The following is a 19,145-nucleotide window of genomic DNA, read 5'->3' on the forward strand; positions in this document are numbered from 1 at the left end:
ACAACAGGATATCAAATGACACGTACATTGTTGTGAAAGAGGATCATCCAGTTCTAGCCAAAATGGTTGGTATTCCGAAGTTACATAAATCCATTGACCAACCACCCTTTTGACCGATTGTATCTGGTTCCAGATCAAAAACCTACAGATTAGGGAAACTTATAGACAATTGGGTAAAGAAGGTTTACGACAACATCCCCCACATTATTAAAGACTCGTGGAGGTTCTTGGGTACCATCACCAAAGACTTGTGGGAAACTAATTTGATCTATCTTACAGTGGATGTAGTAGACCTCTTTTCCAGTATCCCTAAGACTGAAGGACTGGAATTTTTTGAAAAGAGTCTGACTAGATACACCGATTTTTCCTGGGAGAAAATCAGCATCATTTGTGACATGATGTCACTGGTGTTAGATCACAACTATATCTCCTTTCAAGGTGAATTTTCAGGCAGACAAAGGAGTGGCGATGGAGCATCATGTGCTCCCATCTTTCTTAATTGCTCATGGCGAATGGGAATCGGTGTATGTGTTCAACAGCCCTTTCTACAAAGATATCATAACATACATTAGATATTTGGATGACATTTTTATTCTATGGAAGGCCTCTGAGGATAGGTTACTAGAATTTATGGAGTACCTAAACAAGACAGTCGAATTCTTGAAATTCACTTATGAATACAGTTACCATGAAATATCATTTTTGGTAGCATTGAGTCATAACAATCAAGGGTTCATCTCTAGGGTGCATAGGAAACCCACTTTTCCAATGATTACGTCCATTATAGTAGTAACCATCCCCCATGTATTTCAGAATGTCATAAAGGCCAATGTGCAGCGTAGCAAGAATGTCTTCTAACAAGTCAATCTTGGAAAAGGAGCTTAATACCATCAAAGAAATGTTTTTGAGTAGAGCTTACCCTGAAAAGATGGTCTTGGATGTCATCAGTTATGTGTACAATGAATGGGGTAATAAATATCCACCCTATTAGGTGCGTATCAGATGGACAAAAAAAGTAGGAATTTGTAGTGAAACATCAGGAAGAGTTTGTGTCCTTATGTACACCCGACCACACATATTATAAAGGAAATATTGAAGGCATTGGTCAACACTTAGAGTATTGGACAAGGAAGAGCTATTGGGTAGTAAACCAAGATGTGTATACAAAACTGCCCCAAATATAAAAGGCTATTAGAAAAGCCGATAATAAGGCAGAAAGATCAAAGCATGGATCACATAAGGGTACAGTTAAATGCGGGAACTGCAAACAGTGTAAATATATTAATTCTAACATGACTATTCAACTTAATGATTTGTGTCATACTACTATAAAAAGCAAATGTGGTAACTGTAGAACAAAACATGTGGTCTATCTGGCAGTCTGTAAACTATGCAATGCCCATTACATAGGCAAGACAGAGAGACAGCTGAACAGACGCATTTACGAACATGCGTACAAAATAGGGAAACAAGATACCAAAAATGCATTGTACAGACACATATTGGATAAAGGCGAGGAACATGGTTTTTTGTTTTCCATTGTAGAACAGATAGATGTCCGCCCATTTGGGGGTGACTGGAAAATGAAATTAGCCAGAAAGTAAATGGCAAATCCTAGGATTCCACGAGACCACCGGTCTCAACGATTTTATAAGTATAAAACCTTTGTTAGCTTTAGAGTAAATTTCAACTCTTAGGTTTGTTACTGGGATTTTTTAACTTTATCACACAAGTGAAATGCATATATTTATATTTATATTTATATATATTTTTTATTAGATTTTTTATTAGATAGGTTATATGGATAATTACAGTTACACCAGGAGGTTTTACCCACCGTATATATTACTGCATATATTATTATTGTATATATTATTATATTACATGTGTATTTGAAAGTCACATCTTGATTTAAGGTTGGTTTTCTTACAGTGTATTATAGAAAATGTGTAATATGGCTTTAAACTTTTTGGCGGGATTTTAATTAGTTAAACATCAATTAAGGTGATTTAGGATGTGTATAAATACTTTGGGATGATATGTGTTGTTTGTTCTGATGAAGACTGATCACCAGTCGAAAGTGCTTAACCAGTCGTGTGGAATTGTTCAATAAACTATCGTGAGTTTTTACCAGTCGTAAGAGCAGTTTTCCTTTCACTCACCATCTTCAGTTCTCATATACAAAATGGGGCTATAGTTAATGAAACAGAAAGTGCAGAATTAAAATGGATTTTTAGGTTAGCAGCACATAAGGGTAGAGGATTGAATGATGCTGTATCTCTCAAACCTATCTTGAAGGCAAGAGGATATAAATGAATTTTTGGTTTATTGTGTATGTAATTTAATGTATAACATCCACTGTTTATATCCTAGACTCATTTTAAAAATAAGGGGATAAAAATGAACTCTTGGTTTATCGTGCATGTTATTTCATTGTTTAGTATTATATCACTAGTTATATGTGCATTTTTAATTTTTTATTTACATTTTTTATTTATATACTTACATATATTATATTTATGTCTTTGGTAAATAAGCAAGGTAATAATTTTGTTATATAGATTAACTAATTTTTATACATACAATTATGTCTTGTTATATTTAATTTGAGGGTATGGTATCAAATGATACACATAGATACCTTTAAACAATTAAATATATACATAATTAATTAAAAAGTTATAAGTTAATATGGTATAGTTGTATTCGTAAAATTAAGCGTGTGCATATCTCTTTAAATTTATATATTTTTTATTTATTTATTTTGTATAGCTTAATTGGGTTAATTAATTAGATTGAAGGTCTATATAAATGAATTGAATATATGTTTTTATAACGTCTGAGGAAGCGGACACTGAGTTCCGTGAAAGCGCTTACGTTTTTTGTTTTGTTTGGTATTAATATATTAAACAAATTGTTTTAGTTATTCTATGACGTTTTGGTCTTTGGATATCAGTTACATACAAAAGAAATATTACATACTTTTTGCTGCTTTTTGCTGCTTTTGTTGCACTCATACAAGGGATACTTTGATATATATATATATATAAGATATTTTATAAGAATGAGCTGCGAGGAATGGTTAGCAATGCTCAGCTATGCTTAGCAGGTTTAAGTATTGCTCAAACGTGAATGCTAAGCAGCAGGAAGCTCAGCTAAGCAGATTTGTGCACCGGTAAACATTGCTAAGTGAAGCCAACACAGATTAAGCATCTGTACTTTTAACTGCGTGTTGGCATCACTTAGCTTCACACAAACCAGCGCAAACCTGCTTACAGCTGCGTAAAACCACTTTAATCACTCCGTTTTCATCACCCACTGTTCTGCCTAGCACCAACAAAATCAGCACTGCCAAGTCACAAGCCCAGGGCCCTGTACACCATAGTCAGAGCAATGTACCACTGCACCATTTGAGTTGTAAGGCTTGCTGATACCTTTTCAAAAATATCATGCAGTAGAGTCATTCAACAGTAGGGAAAAGATTCCGTAGAAACAGTCAGGTTTTGTATTTATACATATACAAATGTATATATATATGGAGATGCATATATATGAAAAAATATATACATAGGTTCATAGGTCCATAGGTAGGTACTAGGCTATCAGCCCGAGGGCCTACGTAAGCCTAGCCAACAATGTTCCCTGGCTTATGCCACCCAAGAAAGTTATTTTCCTCTGCCACTGTTGAGCAGAGACAAAGAAGTGAACCCCCGGGTGCATTTCCTACTTCCCATCCACTCATCAAGATTTATACACATAAACTATATAAATATATATATATATATATATATATATATATATATATATATATATACACACACACACACACACACACATACATATATATATATATATATATATAAAAGTGAATATATATATATATATATATATATATATATATATATATATATATATATATATACATATATATATATATATACATATATATATATATATATATATATATATATATATATTATATATATATATATATGTGTGTGTGTGTGTGTGTGTGTGTATATATATATATATATCTATATATATATATATATATATATATATATATATATATATATATATATATGTATATGCTCATAACATGTAGTAGGGTCATACCACACAACCATACCTCTCAACTTCTTAGTGCAAAAAATCTGGCCAAAGGCTGCCTAAATGGGGGACAATGGGCCCAAACTAAGGACATATTTTAAATATTGTTCTTATAAATGTAGAATGTTGCCAGAGTGACAGGATTTGTTTCAACATACATGTTCTGAAGGATGTGAGTTCTGAAACTGAAATATTTGCCATTATTTACTATCAGAAATACACAGATCATCACAGTGATTTACCAGGGATATAAAAATAATGAATCTGTGGAACAGACCAGAAATATGAGCAATAAATCTGGACATACTGCAACAGTCCGGACAGTCGAGAGGTATGCTCAGAACCCCTTAGTGCAAGAAATCTTGACCAAGCCTGACAAAGTGGGGGGAGAAAGCCATGAAAATAGGGACATATCTGAAATACTGGAGTAGATAAGCTGACACTGTTGTTGCAGTATCACCTTCATGTCTGTCCTAACATATATTGACTGAAATAGCACAAGTCCATCACTCAATTACTTCTACTAGTTAGTGACTTGAATCTTCACATCATCCCACTGATGTGTCAGAAATACACAACACTTATGGGGACCAGGCAATAGTCCATCCTACAAATATCTGGACATAACATCACATTAGGGAAACTTTGCTCACCTGCTAAACATGTCACCAAGCACTCTCCAAACTACAGCCAGACTGACACAACACTAACCCAAATCTGCTAGGGGGAATTACACATGTATTGGCAAATATATCAGGCACTACAGGGATGTAACAGCTCTGAAAAACAGACACCAGTGTAAAAGTGCATACCCACAACCAGTTCCACTGAAGACACAGTGACATACCGGTAAACCAAAGGAACAGTACAGTATAAGGACTGTGTGACCAAAGGCATCTCAACATATTTTCCACTCACACACTACCCCTACATATATTGGCACAATTCACAGTGTAGTATGATGCCTGACCATGGTATGGGACATGTCTCAGTCTGCCCCTACAAACATATACAGCCAATAGACCACCAGAAACAGGAGCAGCATGCACAGGCAGAAAGAAAAGGAGCCATACCACATACATCCACCCCCTCCTTATGCAGGACAAATAACATTGACACACTACACTGCTACACAGTCCTGACAGTCTGTCAACTATTGCCAGAAATATGCATACCTTTCAACTGTACACAGTCCCACAGAATGTCCAGGATTTCCCCTCATATATAAGGCCTTCTCCACATAACATGTCTGGCAGTCTGATACATCACTGAGATGATATCAGGAATGTAGGCACCAAATAATCATATACCATGCCTATCAACCTCTTACTGCATGACATCTGGACAAAGCCTGACATAATTGTGGGACAGAGGCCCAAAAACAGGGGCATATTTGAAATATTGCTGTTATAAACTGAGAAAGTTGCTGGTGTAACAAGGTTAGCTGTACCCTATCTTTTCTGAGGTATATGAGGTCAGAAATGCAAATGGATTCCAGCGGTTACTGACTGCAATCCCCAGAGTATGCTACTTATTTTCCAAAGACAAAAATATGTCTGAGGAACATACCAAACATAGGAGTCCAAACTCTGGCCATTCTGTGGATAGCCCTACAGTTGAGTTTTATGTCAAACACATAATATTGTCAGAGTTAAAATAACACAGAAACTCCATGTCCACATAAACCCTGTTAGTCTAGCATTAATCCAAATGTATAACAGCAATATTTACATTCTCTTCCTATGTCTGGAACATTTCCCCCATTTTGTTGGCCTGTCTTCACAGTTCTGGCTGTAAGAGGTATTTACAAATACCCTCTGTGATGCTGTTCACACACCTCTATGAAGTCCGCCTCACTGACAAGGAAAAGAGCCAATGCCCACATGAAGTACTCAATTATAGGAGTGTGTTGTCATGTCATCAGCTATATGAATAACAATACAGTTGTTCTGCATGCAATTAGCAAGTGAGGGACACCAGTTGGTGCACAGGCCATCAGCTGCCCATGAGCATTACCTGCAAAAGGCAAGCTGCTGCATATGGAAAAGAAATGTACACCCTACATCCTTGAGAGAGAGTGAGAGAAACAGTGGAAAAAAAAAACAAGCAGGATATAGCCACCTACACTTGAAAAAAAAAACAGGTATGTCAAACAAGTAAGCATGTAATGGACTGCAGTAGAGAGGATGTAAGAATGGGAAATATGACCTTTAACATACATGTTTCAAAAAGACTTGCTGTACATATATATTGCTGATCAGAAGCTATGGCCATAGCATCTGGGTCTGTCTGCAGTGACATAGATCATAGGTCAGGCCCCTGAGTGACCTCAGGAAAGGATGGCTCACATATCCAGCTACTGGGATGTTTCACATATACAACTATGATATACTTGTTTGTCTCAGAAATGTGAGCGACCTATACATGGTATTTGCATAGTAAAGTACTGCTGCAGGCATGTGTGTTGAACTGCATGTGATATACTGAGTCCATACCATTAAACTGTCCAGTGTTATGCACACTGACCATATGTGTGTGCCTCATATTTGTAGTCATTTACTCATAGAGTTGTGTTATATCTGGCAAATCATTGGCAAATCTCTGAAGACTGACACTACAACATCTCCTTCTTTTTCTTCTGGCTGTTCCCATTAGGGTTTGCCACAGGAGATCATCTGTTACCATTTCTGCCTGTCCTCTGCATCTTGCTCTGTCACACCAGCCACCTGAATGTCCTCTCACCACATCCAGAAACCTTATCTGAGGCTTTCGTCTTTTCTTCTTACCTGGCAGCTTTATCCTTACCGTCCTTTTCCCAATATACTCAGCATCCCTCCTCAGCACATATCCAAACTGATGCAATCTTGCCTCTCTGGCTTTGTCTTAAAACCGTCCAACATGGGCTGACCCTCTCATATACACATTGCTAATCCTGTCCACCCTCATCACACCCAGTGCAAATCCTAACATCTGTAACTCTGCCACGTCCAGCTTTGACTCCTGCCTTTTTGTCAATGCCACTGTCTCCAACCCATATAACATAGCTGGTCTCACTACCCTCTTGTAGACCTTCCCTTTCACTTTTACTGCTACTCGTCTGTCAGAAATCACTCCTGACACTCTTCTCCACCCTCTCCATCCTACCTGTACTCTCTTCTTCACCTGTCCTCCACAGTCATCATTACTCTGAAATGTTGATCCCAGTCATTTAAACTCACACACCTTTGCCAACTCTACTGCATGCATCCTCAACATTCCACTATCCTCCATCTGATTCACACACAGACATTCTATCTTAGTCCTACTGCCCTTCATTCCTCTCCTCTCTAGGGCATATCTCCACCTCTCCATGGTCTCCTAAATCTGTTCTCTACTGTCAATACAGTTCACAATATCATCTGCAAACATCATAGTCAACAGGGACTCCTGTATGATCTTGTCTGTCAACCTGTCCATCACCATTGCAAATAAGAAAGGCCTCACTGTGGATACCTGATGTCATTTCACCTCCACCTTAAACACATCCATCACTCCCACCACAGACCTCACCACTGTCACACCACCCTTGTACATATCCTGTACCACTCTTGCATATATCTCTAGCACTCAGGACTACCTCATACAATACCACAACTCATTTCTAGGCACCCTGTCATATGCTTTCTCTAAGTTCAGAAAGACACAAAGCAACTCTTGACCTTCTCTGTACATCTCCATCAACACTCTCAGAGCAAACATCACATCTGTAGTGCTCTTTCCTGGCATGAAAACATACTGCTGACCACTACTCATCACCTCCATGCTTAACCTTGCTTCCACTACTCTTTCCCATACCTTCATGCTGTGACTGATCACTGTTATCCCTCTGTAGTTACTACAGCTCTGCACATCAACCTTATTCTTAAAATGGTACCCAAACACTTTCTCTCCACTCCTCATGCATCCTCTCACTTTCCAAGATATCATTAAACAATCTGGTTAAAAACACCACTGCCATTTCCCCTAAACACCTCCATGCTTCCACAGGTATATCAAGTGGACAAACAGGCTTTCCAGTATTCATCCTCTTCATAGCTATCCATACTTCCTCCTTGTTAAGCCGTTGCACTTCTTGATTCACCATATCCACATAATCCAACCTTCTCTCACTCATTCTCTTCATTCATCAGCCTCTCAAAGTACCCTGTCAATCTGCTCAAAACACTCTCCTCTCTTGTGAGTACATTTCCCTCATTATCCTTTATCACCACTATCTGCTGCACATATTTCCAAGCTTAGTCTCTCTCTCTCTAGCCAATTGGTACAAGTCCTTTCATCCCTCCTTAGTGTCTAACCTGTCATACAACTCTTCATATGCCTCATCCTTAGCCTTTGCCACCTCTCTCTTTGCCATTCACCTCATCTCCTTATACTCATTTCTACTTTCTTAATTTCTCTGAGAATCCCACTCCTTCACCCCAACCTCTTTCTCTGTATACTGTCCTGTACTTCCTCAGTCCACCACCAGGTCTCCTTGTACTCCTTCCTCCATCCACATGTCATGCCAAGCACCGTTCTAGCTTTCTCCCTTACTAGCTATGTTGTACTTAACCAGATATGAGGTAAATCTTCACTGCCACCCAGTGATTGTCTTAACTCTTCCCTGAACTCCACCTCATAATCACCCTTTTCCACTTCCCACCATTTGATCCTTGGTGCTTCCCTCACACTCCTCCTTTTCTTGATCACCAACATCATCTTACAGACCAACATTCTATGCTGCCTAACTACACTTTCCCTTATTACCACTTTACAGTCTCCAATCTCATTCAAACTGGCCCTCCTATATTGGATATATTCCACCTGTGCGCATCTTCCTCCACTCTTGTATGTCACCCTATGCTCTTCCCTCTTGTTATAGTACATGTTCAGCACAGCCACGTCCATCCTTTTTGCAAACTCCACTACCATCCCACTGTCTGCATTCCTTTGCTTAACACCATACATGCCCATCATTTCCTCATCTCCTCTGTTCCCTTCACCAACATGCCCATTGAAATTTGCTGCAATCACTACTCTCTCACCCTTGGGTACAGTCAACATCATGTCATCCAACTGACTTCACATTTCTCTTTCTCATCCACCATATAACCAACTTGCGTAGCATATGCACTAACGACATTCTTCATTACACTATCAATTTCCAGCTTCATAAACATCACTCTATCAGACACTCATTTCATCCTCCAAAAACACTCTTGGCATACTGTTCCTTCAGGAAAACTCCTACCCCCTTTCTCCTCCCATCCACACCATGATAGCAAAATTGTGACCTGCCTTTGATACACCTAGCCATACTCCCCTTCCATCTGGTCTCTTATACACACAATATATCAACCTTCCTCTGGCCATCATATCAGCTAGCTCTGTCCCTATACCAGTCATACTGCCAACATTAAAAGTTCTTACCCTCACTACCACACTCTTATCTTTTCTCCTTTCTTCCTGCCATATGAGTGTTGGACATCCTCCAGGGTATGTCTGTCAATGCAAAGGCTACTGTGCTACTGAATGACTCAAGTGTGTTACAGCAATATTATGACAGTGTCACTAATTTTTCCCATTGTCCCCCATGTATGTGTGGTGTCCTACAGATGTCCTGCTCTAATGGGTTGAGAGGGATGACTGGGCAGCAAGAGTGTGAATACAGTGTGCCATACTGACATAGAACAGAAATGTATATCAGGTAACACCTGTGCACATGTCAGGATGAGAAGGTGTACCTGGCCACCTCATAACAACAGACATGGGATGCAAAATGTCAGTCAAATAAGCTGAACATGTTGTACATGAGTAATCTTAGTTACTGTGCATCCAATAGAGTGACATTTCTATGGCTACTGGTTGTTGCATTGCCCTGACAGAGACATGGGTACTACAATAAGCATGATTATCAGTTTGAAACTGGAGAGGTGTCCAACTGTGTTATGACTTTGTGTCCATGCCTACTACAAACAGCTATATGAACACCTACATAGCTGTATGGACTCAGCAATACCTTACTTGTAAAACCTGCCTCCACCAAAGTAGAGTAATCCCCTTTGCTGGACAGCAGCAATACACAAACCACAGACTTGGTCCCTATATTGGCTGTACAGGGCAAAGTAGGAGCAGGCACCAACTTGGCATCAAGTCAGCCTTTGTCTGGTCAAGCATATAAAGTCACAGGTGGATTACTATAAGGCTTCCTATGAGTACAAATTGGACACATCCACCAAGGCCAATCGCAAGGCCATCTTCACATATGTCTGCAATCTCAGAGGAAGCAAACCAACCGACCCTGTAATGATGGTCAATCAGACCACATACACACACAACATAGATATAGCAAACCTGTTGCAGATAGGTTTAGGGCAAATATCACCCCTCTGGCTCAGCATCACTATAGGTGGATATGCACAGCACCTGCACCCCTCCCCTCATCACCGTACATATTGCCTGCTGAAAGGCAACAAATGTAAGTATCCATGGGACCTGATAACATTCCTGTCCGCATCCTACATGAACTCAAACATGTGCTCCCAGCTCCATTACACACTGTAGTCACACCAAGCCTCAGCACCATCCACACCCCATCCACATAGAAGATGGCTAATGTCATCCCTCTACACAGACATGAATGAGGAATAGAGGATTATGCAATTAACTGGCCCTTATTGAGGGGAATATGACACATCAGGTTCAAGAGTGCGATGCAAGCTGATACTGTGCTGATAGATTACAGGTATATGGTGTGGTTGTGAGTGGTGGCTACTGGTATTCAATGTAGATGTGCAGGTTCTGTGCATACTGGTGCCAAATGTATGAGGTCCTGTGATGTGTTTCCCTGTTTATGTCTCCCAGGTGCAATGTCACATCAGTGAAGGTCAACTTTCTCAGCGGCTGAGACAAATATAATCATAGAAGCCATACTACAGAACCATGCCATAATGTTTGGCTGGAGCCAGCAACATCTGTGGGAGAGGACCACCCTGTGGGACGACCTTGTCCATAGGGTAAATGATGTCAGCCTGCATGCACGTACATGCAAGCAGGTCTGGCATTGTGCAACCGACCTCATACACCATGCCATGCAGAGGACTTCTGCAGTGGCCAGTGACCTCACAGACACAGGTGGGGGCCCAGCCATGCAGCCCCCACTGACAACCACCAAGGAGCTCCTCACCAACCTTGGGGCAGCCATCCAGTACAACATCAGAGTACAGACTCCCACATGCTGGAGGTGGGTGGCACCCAGACAATGGACGAGGAGCATGCAGGTAAGGCCCCAGTGGAGATTACTAGACAAGTGTAGCAGACATACATGTATCTATAAAATATCTATAAAGTATCTACATGCATGTGTCAGGTCAGATTGCAGTTGTGGATGGGATTTTCTAATGCATAAAAGTGCACATCTTTGGTGAAGGACAGCAAACTGTGTAGTATTGGGGGTTGTACTATAAATGTACAGACATACAGCATCCATCCTGTACCAATGCCACGTGTGTCTGCTGAAAATACCTCTCTCCCACAACTAACTAGGTCCCTCTAGTTTGCATGTGGGACAGTAGCCTGAAGCTGGTGAGTATGGAATTGTTCTGTTATGATTTGCCAATACCCCATGCATGTGAAGGGCATGCAATTTGCCATGCACACAACTGTCACTCATAGGCATATTGGTTTATGTGAATTTTCACTTGTGGTGGGGTTAACTGCATTGCATCACAGTGGTTACCACAGGGCCTAGCTGAAGAGAATTTAACATTCCTGTAGCATACCTCACAACCTGTCAGTCCAAGACTTCTGGACAGAGACCAACACAATGGGGGGAGAAACACCTTATGGTAGGGACATGTGTGAAACATTACTCTTATACAGTGGATATAAACAGTGTACACACCCTGTTAAGATGTCAGGTGTTTGTAATATATACAAATTGAGACTACAATATGTCAGTCCACACCATTTCCAACCCTTAATGTGACCTATAACATGAACAATTCACTTGTAAAACCAACCAATCTGTTGGGCATCAACTATGGAGTATACAAACCTTACAGTAAGCTGGATGCATACGTGTGCATACCCTTCAAATAATATTTTATTGCAGCAGCTTGTGATTTACTGACATTCAGTCTGCTTGGGTACACACCTGCCAACAAGTAAAGGCACTGTGAGTAACACCAAATAACAGTCTGCTGCCCAAGTAAGATATTTGTGACATTTGCACAGTTGCCTGCAACAGCAACAGCCTTGCAGACAGCTTACAAAGCAGAAAAGGGATCTCATATTTGAAAGGGATCAGTCAGGAGAAGGGTACAACAACATTCCCACAACATTGCATACACCATGCGACACAGTGGAGACCGTCATCAAAAGGTGGACTGAATATGGGACAACAGCGCTGTTGAAAAGAACCTGATGCCCCTCCAAAACTGATGAAAAGACATGTCCAAACCTGGTCAGGGAGGCTGCCAGGAGACATACAACAACACTGATGGAGTTGCAGGAGTCTCTTGCAAGTACTGGTGTCTCCCATATTCTGCATAGTTCTGGCCTATGGGGTAGGGTCAGAAGATGGAAGCATTTCCCCACACCAAAAAACATCCAGCGGTGGATACAATTTGCAATACATCACATCAAGGCTACCAAAGGCATGTGTGAAAATGTGTTATGGTGTAATGAGACTATGGATCGACCTCATAGCCACAATGCCAAAATGTACATGTGGTGCACAAGCAACACCTCTCTTCACCTGAAGACCACCATCCCCATGGTGAATCATGCTGGTGGTATTGGCCTGCTGTGGGGATTCTGTTCTGAAGCTGGAACTGTGCCTGTAGTCACATGCTGTCCTGAAGCTGGAACTGGGCCTGCAGTCACAGTGGTGGGAATTCTGAACAGTTCCAAATAACACCCACATCTGGCCCAAATCCATCAGGTGTCTGCAAGAATGCTAAGGATGGGGAGGGACGTCAGCCTTCAACATGACAAAGACCCAAAGCATACATCCAAAGATACCTAAGAATGGCTCCACCTGAAAACACTCATGGTTATGGATTAGCCCAACCAGAACCTAGACATAAACCAGATAGAAAAACCTCAGTGTGACTTGACAAGGGCTGTGCGCATGAGCTGCCCTTGCAATATGACAGAGTTGGGTGACCTTTGCAAGGAAGCGTGGATAAATAATGCCAAATCAAGACGTGCCATGCTGCTAGACACCTTCCCAAGAAGAGTGAATGCTGTAAGTCACTTACAAGATGCTTCAACAAAGTATCATTTTAAGGGTGTGCACACGTATGCAATCACCATATTGTACATATTTCATTCATTATGTTTTGCATGTAACACATTTGTTTGTTTATCAATTGGATTGCACAAGTCATATGTCACATGAAAGGTGGGTAATATTTTTGAATGCATTATTGCGGTCTCATTTTATATATTAGACCAACATGGCATGATAACAGGGGTTTGTACACTTATCATATCCACTGTAAGCTTAGAAGGTTGGTGGTGTGACAGGATTTGTCTGACCATACATTTACTGCTGGTTTGGAGGTCTGACACTCAAATGTATGTCATTAATTAGTGACGTCACTCCTCAGATCATGCCAGTCATGCATCAAACAAACAGTGGGGGTTATGAGAAACAGAGCAAACATATGAGCCAGACATCTACACATTCTGCAAGGATCTATACAGTTGTGAGGTGTGTTCTGTAGTAGTTGCCACTGTGCTATACACGTGAACAGCAATGACATGTACATGGGTGCAGTCTGTGCTGGGGAAGAGACTTCACCTACTAACACTAGTCACTTATCCAGGAGCTCTATATTGTTAATTACATGGAGTAAAACCGGCTGCAATGCATGATGTTGAGGACCATGTGTCATGCATGTCACCATTTGGGTAATGTGAGGTCTGTGTAACAGACTTGTGCCATCTCACCTGTAAGTGTGTGTGTGTGTGTGTGTGTGTGTGTGTGTGTGTGTGTGTGTGTGTGTGTGTGTATGTGTGTGTGCATGTTTGTTTGTGTGGGTATGTGCACATGTGTGTGTACCAGCCAACCTTAAAGTGCAGGTATTAATGTACATATGTTGTCTTCCCCTCACAGGGACGATGGAGTTCGGGGTCCCTCCCACTTGGAAACTGATGTCAGGGTCTCTGCAGACTCTGACAATGATGCTAAGAATAGAGAGGTACAGGTGGGGTTGTCGGCGGCTGAATCTGTGCCATTGGTTGGCATCCCACTGTTGTCCACACCATCACCACCCACAGTGACAATGCCCACACATACCCCATCACCAGTGGCCACAGATAATGGACTGTTGGCAGATGGTGGCATAGAACAGGCTAGTGTGGTAACTATGGCAGGAGTGAGTGTAGACACTGGCCATAGCAAGAGTGAAGGCAAAGTCCCACACAGGCAGATGAACAGGGGTGCTCGCAAGTCTACTGCTGCTCATCAAGCAGTTGTTGCAAGTGCCACGGCAGGTGTCACCAGATGCATGTTTCAGGCTGTCATGGATGCACAGGCACCTAGTGAATGCAACACCAGACAAATACTTAGGGTGGTGGATGCAACTCTTCCTGATTTACATGGCAACATACATGACATTGTTGAGGCCATGCATCAAAACATGAATAGACGGTGAGTTGAGACCTTGGCAATGCTCGACTGTGGCATGTCTGTACTAGAGTGTGTGAGGGCAGATGGACATCAGCCACATGGACATAGGTCAGCGCCAACAACAGCTGAGAGTCTACAGGACCATGCACCTTCACACTCCCATAGTGGCAGTGACATCAGCACTACTGAAGGGGGGTTGCTGTCCACATCACACTGGAGCAGGCCATGGGCACATGGTCCTGACCTGTCCCATTAGTTACATGGATCCAGCAGACAGCAGTCACCATCAGGAAGCAGTACTGCATCTGGCCTTGGGCTTGGTGGTGCCAGTGAGACCCCTGGTAGGACCAGTTCCCATGTGTGTGGCCAGAAACAGTGAACTAGACACCCTACCATGTACACTCCACAGCTGTCCAACATACCCCTGTGTAGGGAAGCCACATGGCGTGACGGTGTGCATACATACATACATACATACACACATCTAGGTCACCTCCAGGCATACACAGCACCTCTGCACAGTCCATCTATTGGATATCCCTCCAAACACACACATGATGTCAACTGTATGGCCCAGCTTAGGCCTTTGGCAAACCCACACCACACCCTATGCATATGATGATACCTGTGCCACATCCCTGTCAGCCATACCATCGATGCCGGGACATGCTAATATGGGTCTGATGCGCAGGGTGAATATAGTACAGTGTAGCTATGTAATATTGTGTAAGGTGCTGTCTGCTTCCATTTGTTATAGGTACACATACAGGTGTTTGTACCTTATTAGCCAGGATGCAGTATTGCTGTTAGTACCACTGACTGAATGTAGTCTAACATGCTGTATTCTGTTTGTGTTCCAGGTACCAAGAGGAGGTATGGCAGAGTGGGAATACACTGACCATGTCATAGGCAAGGTACAGCTTTATATGTACATGTACCAGGTGTGTATGCATGCAACAGTGTGTGAGGTACACTGTTGTCAGACAGTGTGACTTTGCATGCATACCTCTTGGCACAGACAGGTAGCCTTCAGACATGTCACCTCAGTGTTACATATTACCACATGCTCATACATACAGAACAGGTTACTGCAGTACTGGCAGCAGGTCCCTCACAAGCGTAGCCATTACATTAACTGCAACAGATTCCCCTGTCAACACATGATGGCAATGCCATTTCTTTCTGATGCACTCGAGCCTGATACATTTGGTGAGGGCATGCATGATATTGTGTATGACAGATTTGTGGTATGTATTCCTGAGTTCACAGGGTGGAACAGGGAGGCAAAATTGTATATCATTTGCATACATACTGTAAGAACTGACACAGGGAATGTGCATACATTAACACAAACACAGTTGGCAATAGACAGATTAGTAAACCTACATATCCACTTTGATGTACTATAGTACTACATACACATGACATGCCCCACATAGATTATATGCATGGGACATAATGCACTACCTCTTACAACACATAATTTTGTGAATGCCTTTCCTGGATGGTGAGATAACCCACCAGAAGTAGCATCTGGAGTCATGTATTGCTCCTACAAGCCTGGGCAAGTGATAGGGTAGCAGATGTTGTATCAACATGATGTTTCAGTCAAGTATGATACCTGATGCTGACATGTGTGTCACTACACTCACTGTGGCCGATTTAGTGACAATATCACATCCATGGGCATTGTGAAGGGACACAGTCCACATATAGGTTGCAAACATCTGGATATCCCATAGACATCTGTACAGAGGACTGGTGTGGCCTGTACAATGGTTTAACATGCTGCATGTGAGGCAGATGCTGTTACCTCGCTATATAAAGTAATGCCATCAGGACGTGGTAAACAGGCATAGATGGTACACACATCAAAATGGTATAAGCCAAACAGGATAGGATCCTCATCCCAAAACACAGTTGCTAGTATTGAGATTAGAACCCCAGTGTATTTAGTCATGTAGCACCCACTACACAGCTTACTGGGCTGGCAACTGGCCAAAGGTGCTGATAAGGGGAAATTACATCAGCAGGACTGATAAAGTAGGGCAGTGGGTGAGAAATGTATCCAGGGGGTTGGGAGGGTGGTCTAATGGTTAAGGTGTTTGCCTTACAAACACAAGGTGCAGGGTTTGAGTCTCACATGGGATAACTGGCTAGGCTTAAAATGGCTCACAAGAGCAGTTAGCTTAGTACTAATCTATGAACCTATAAAATACTTCTTCCTACAAACATACACATATGCCAGATCAGGTCTACTTCAGTAAACTGACCACTTACTTACCCAACACCCAGTTACCTGAGATGAGAAGACCGACAACTTCAGAAGACCAACATCTGGAAGACTGACATTTTACAAGAATTAAGTAACTGCTTGCCCATCCTCATTAAGGTAACTAAACTAAGCAAAACTAAACCCACAGATGTGGGGGGTTTCATCCCCACACCCCCTAACTAAACATACTAACTCTGAGAGGGCACTACTATGGAGATAAGGGTCAAAGTTCAATAGGATGGCTAAGCGGTTACTCACCGTGTGTGGAAGTTTGGTTTTTCCAAAGTTGTCAGTGTTCTCATCTCGGGCAACTGAGTGTCAGGTAAGTAAGTGGTCGGTCTACTGAAGTAGACCAGCCAGATATGAGAGTAGAACCCTTGTCTATCTAGTTATTTGTACTATAGTGTTATGCAGTTACCGCATGTGCTACAGAGCTTACTAGATTGACAACTGGCCAAAAGTACTGATAACTGCACTGCTGAGGATAACTATTACAGGTGCCAGAAAGCCTGCCTTCAGTTTTTCCCTTAGATCTTGCTAGTTCTTTCTCTTTTGTACTTCAAATAGCCTAATAGCTTTGCACTTCAACAGATTTTTGTATCAGTTATTCTAACACACCTGAGAGCCATCAGCAGTCATCATTCCTCATGGAATTAACTCCAGTAGTTGATAGTTATGACCACCCCTCCTGGCATGATTAAAGTGCATTTGTCTGTTGTTTCTCCCATTAACCTGGTGCACTTGGGTATTCTGAGGCACTGTTGCAACTGCCACATGTACACAAACAACTCTCTCCTCTAAACTCCCAACACTCAGACTTGTGAGAGATACCCCTATATCACTAAATTGGAAGATATGTACTCTCCAGTGAATACTGGACTAGTTGGTCGAGAGGAAAAGGTCAACACCACATGGAACACATAGCCCTCCAGAACACCCACTATCACAACTCTGATATATAAACAAAACACACACCCACCTTCACAGAGGCACTGAATAGACATTTACCCAAACAGCAGAGACCACCAAGACAGACACTCACTCGACCACCACAACACAGCATAAACCACAGGACACATATCTCACCTATACAGTGTGCCCCTCAAGCTAAGCCCCTAAAGCTAACCACCTTGCCCAATACAGTAATCATAGGTGACTCAATAGTGAGGCACACAAATGTCCCATTCACTAGGTTGAATTTGGAGAAGGTAACAGTCAGCTGTCTATCAAGTTCTAAAATCCAACACACAACACACCCAGTCAGGTCACTCCACAACAACTACAAGTATCACTCTGTCATTATCCATGTGGGTGTGAATGACCTGAGACGCACCTCCCTGGACTACATGAAAAGAGACGTGGTGGAGCTCTCGGATGATGTGGACCAGGCAGGTATGACAGTAGGCTTGAGCAGTATACTACTGTCACCCAGAATGATACCGCAGTACAACCAACAAATGATTGACTTCAACAAATAACTTAAGTGCTTGGTGTCATTCTCAGGGGATCCAGTATCTGTCTACTTGGGATGACAAGACTGACAGACAGCGATGCCTTGTCAGAGATGGCCTGCATCTGTCACTCCTGGGTTTCCAGGTACTGGCTAAGTCTCTTGCCACCCCTATAGTGCCTTTTTAGGAGGTGTTCCAAATCAAATTACCACCGTAAAAGCTATAAATAAATGCAATCTGAGGGTCATGCTGCTCAACAAAAGACATCAATATCTCAAGATGCAGTCACTTAAAGCACTTCTCAAAATGGAGAACATTAACATTTGTGCTGCAATGGAGACCTGGTGTACAGCAGCAGACAGCACCCCTGCACTATCAGGCTATAACTCATTCCACACCTGTCATCCCCAAAAACATGGACCACAGCTCCAAAGGTGGTGGTGTTTCCATATTCATAAAGGATATGTACACCTCTAGACTAATAAACCAGCATAATGCATCTGAGATATTTCAGGTACAACTGACATTGGGTAATAGTGCAATCCAGGTCATAGCCTGCTATAAGTCCCCATCCATGTCCCTAGACTCTCAATCCACATTCCTCAACACCCTGGAATCTATCAAGGTCCAAATCGACACTCTCATACTAGGA

The sequence above is a fragment of the Protopterus annectens genome, chromosome 1.part2 (genome assembly GCF_019279795.1).
Source record: "Protopterus annectens isolate FY-2018-M chromosome 1.part2, PAN1.0, whole genome shotgun sequence".
Taxonomy (NCBI): Eukaryota; Metazoa; Chordata; order Ceratodontiformes; family Protopteridae; genus Protopterus; species Protopterus annectens.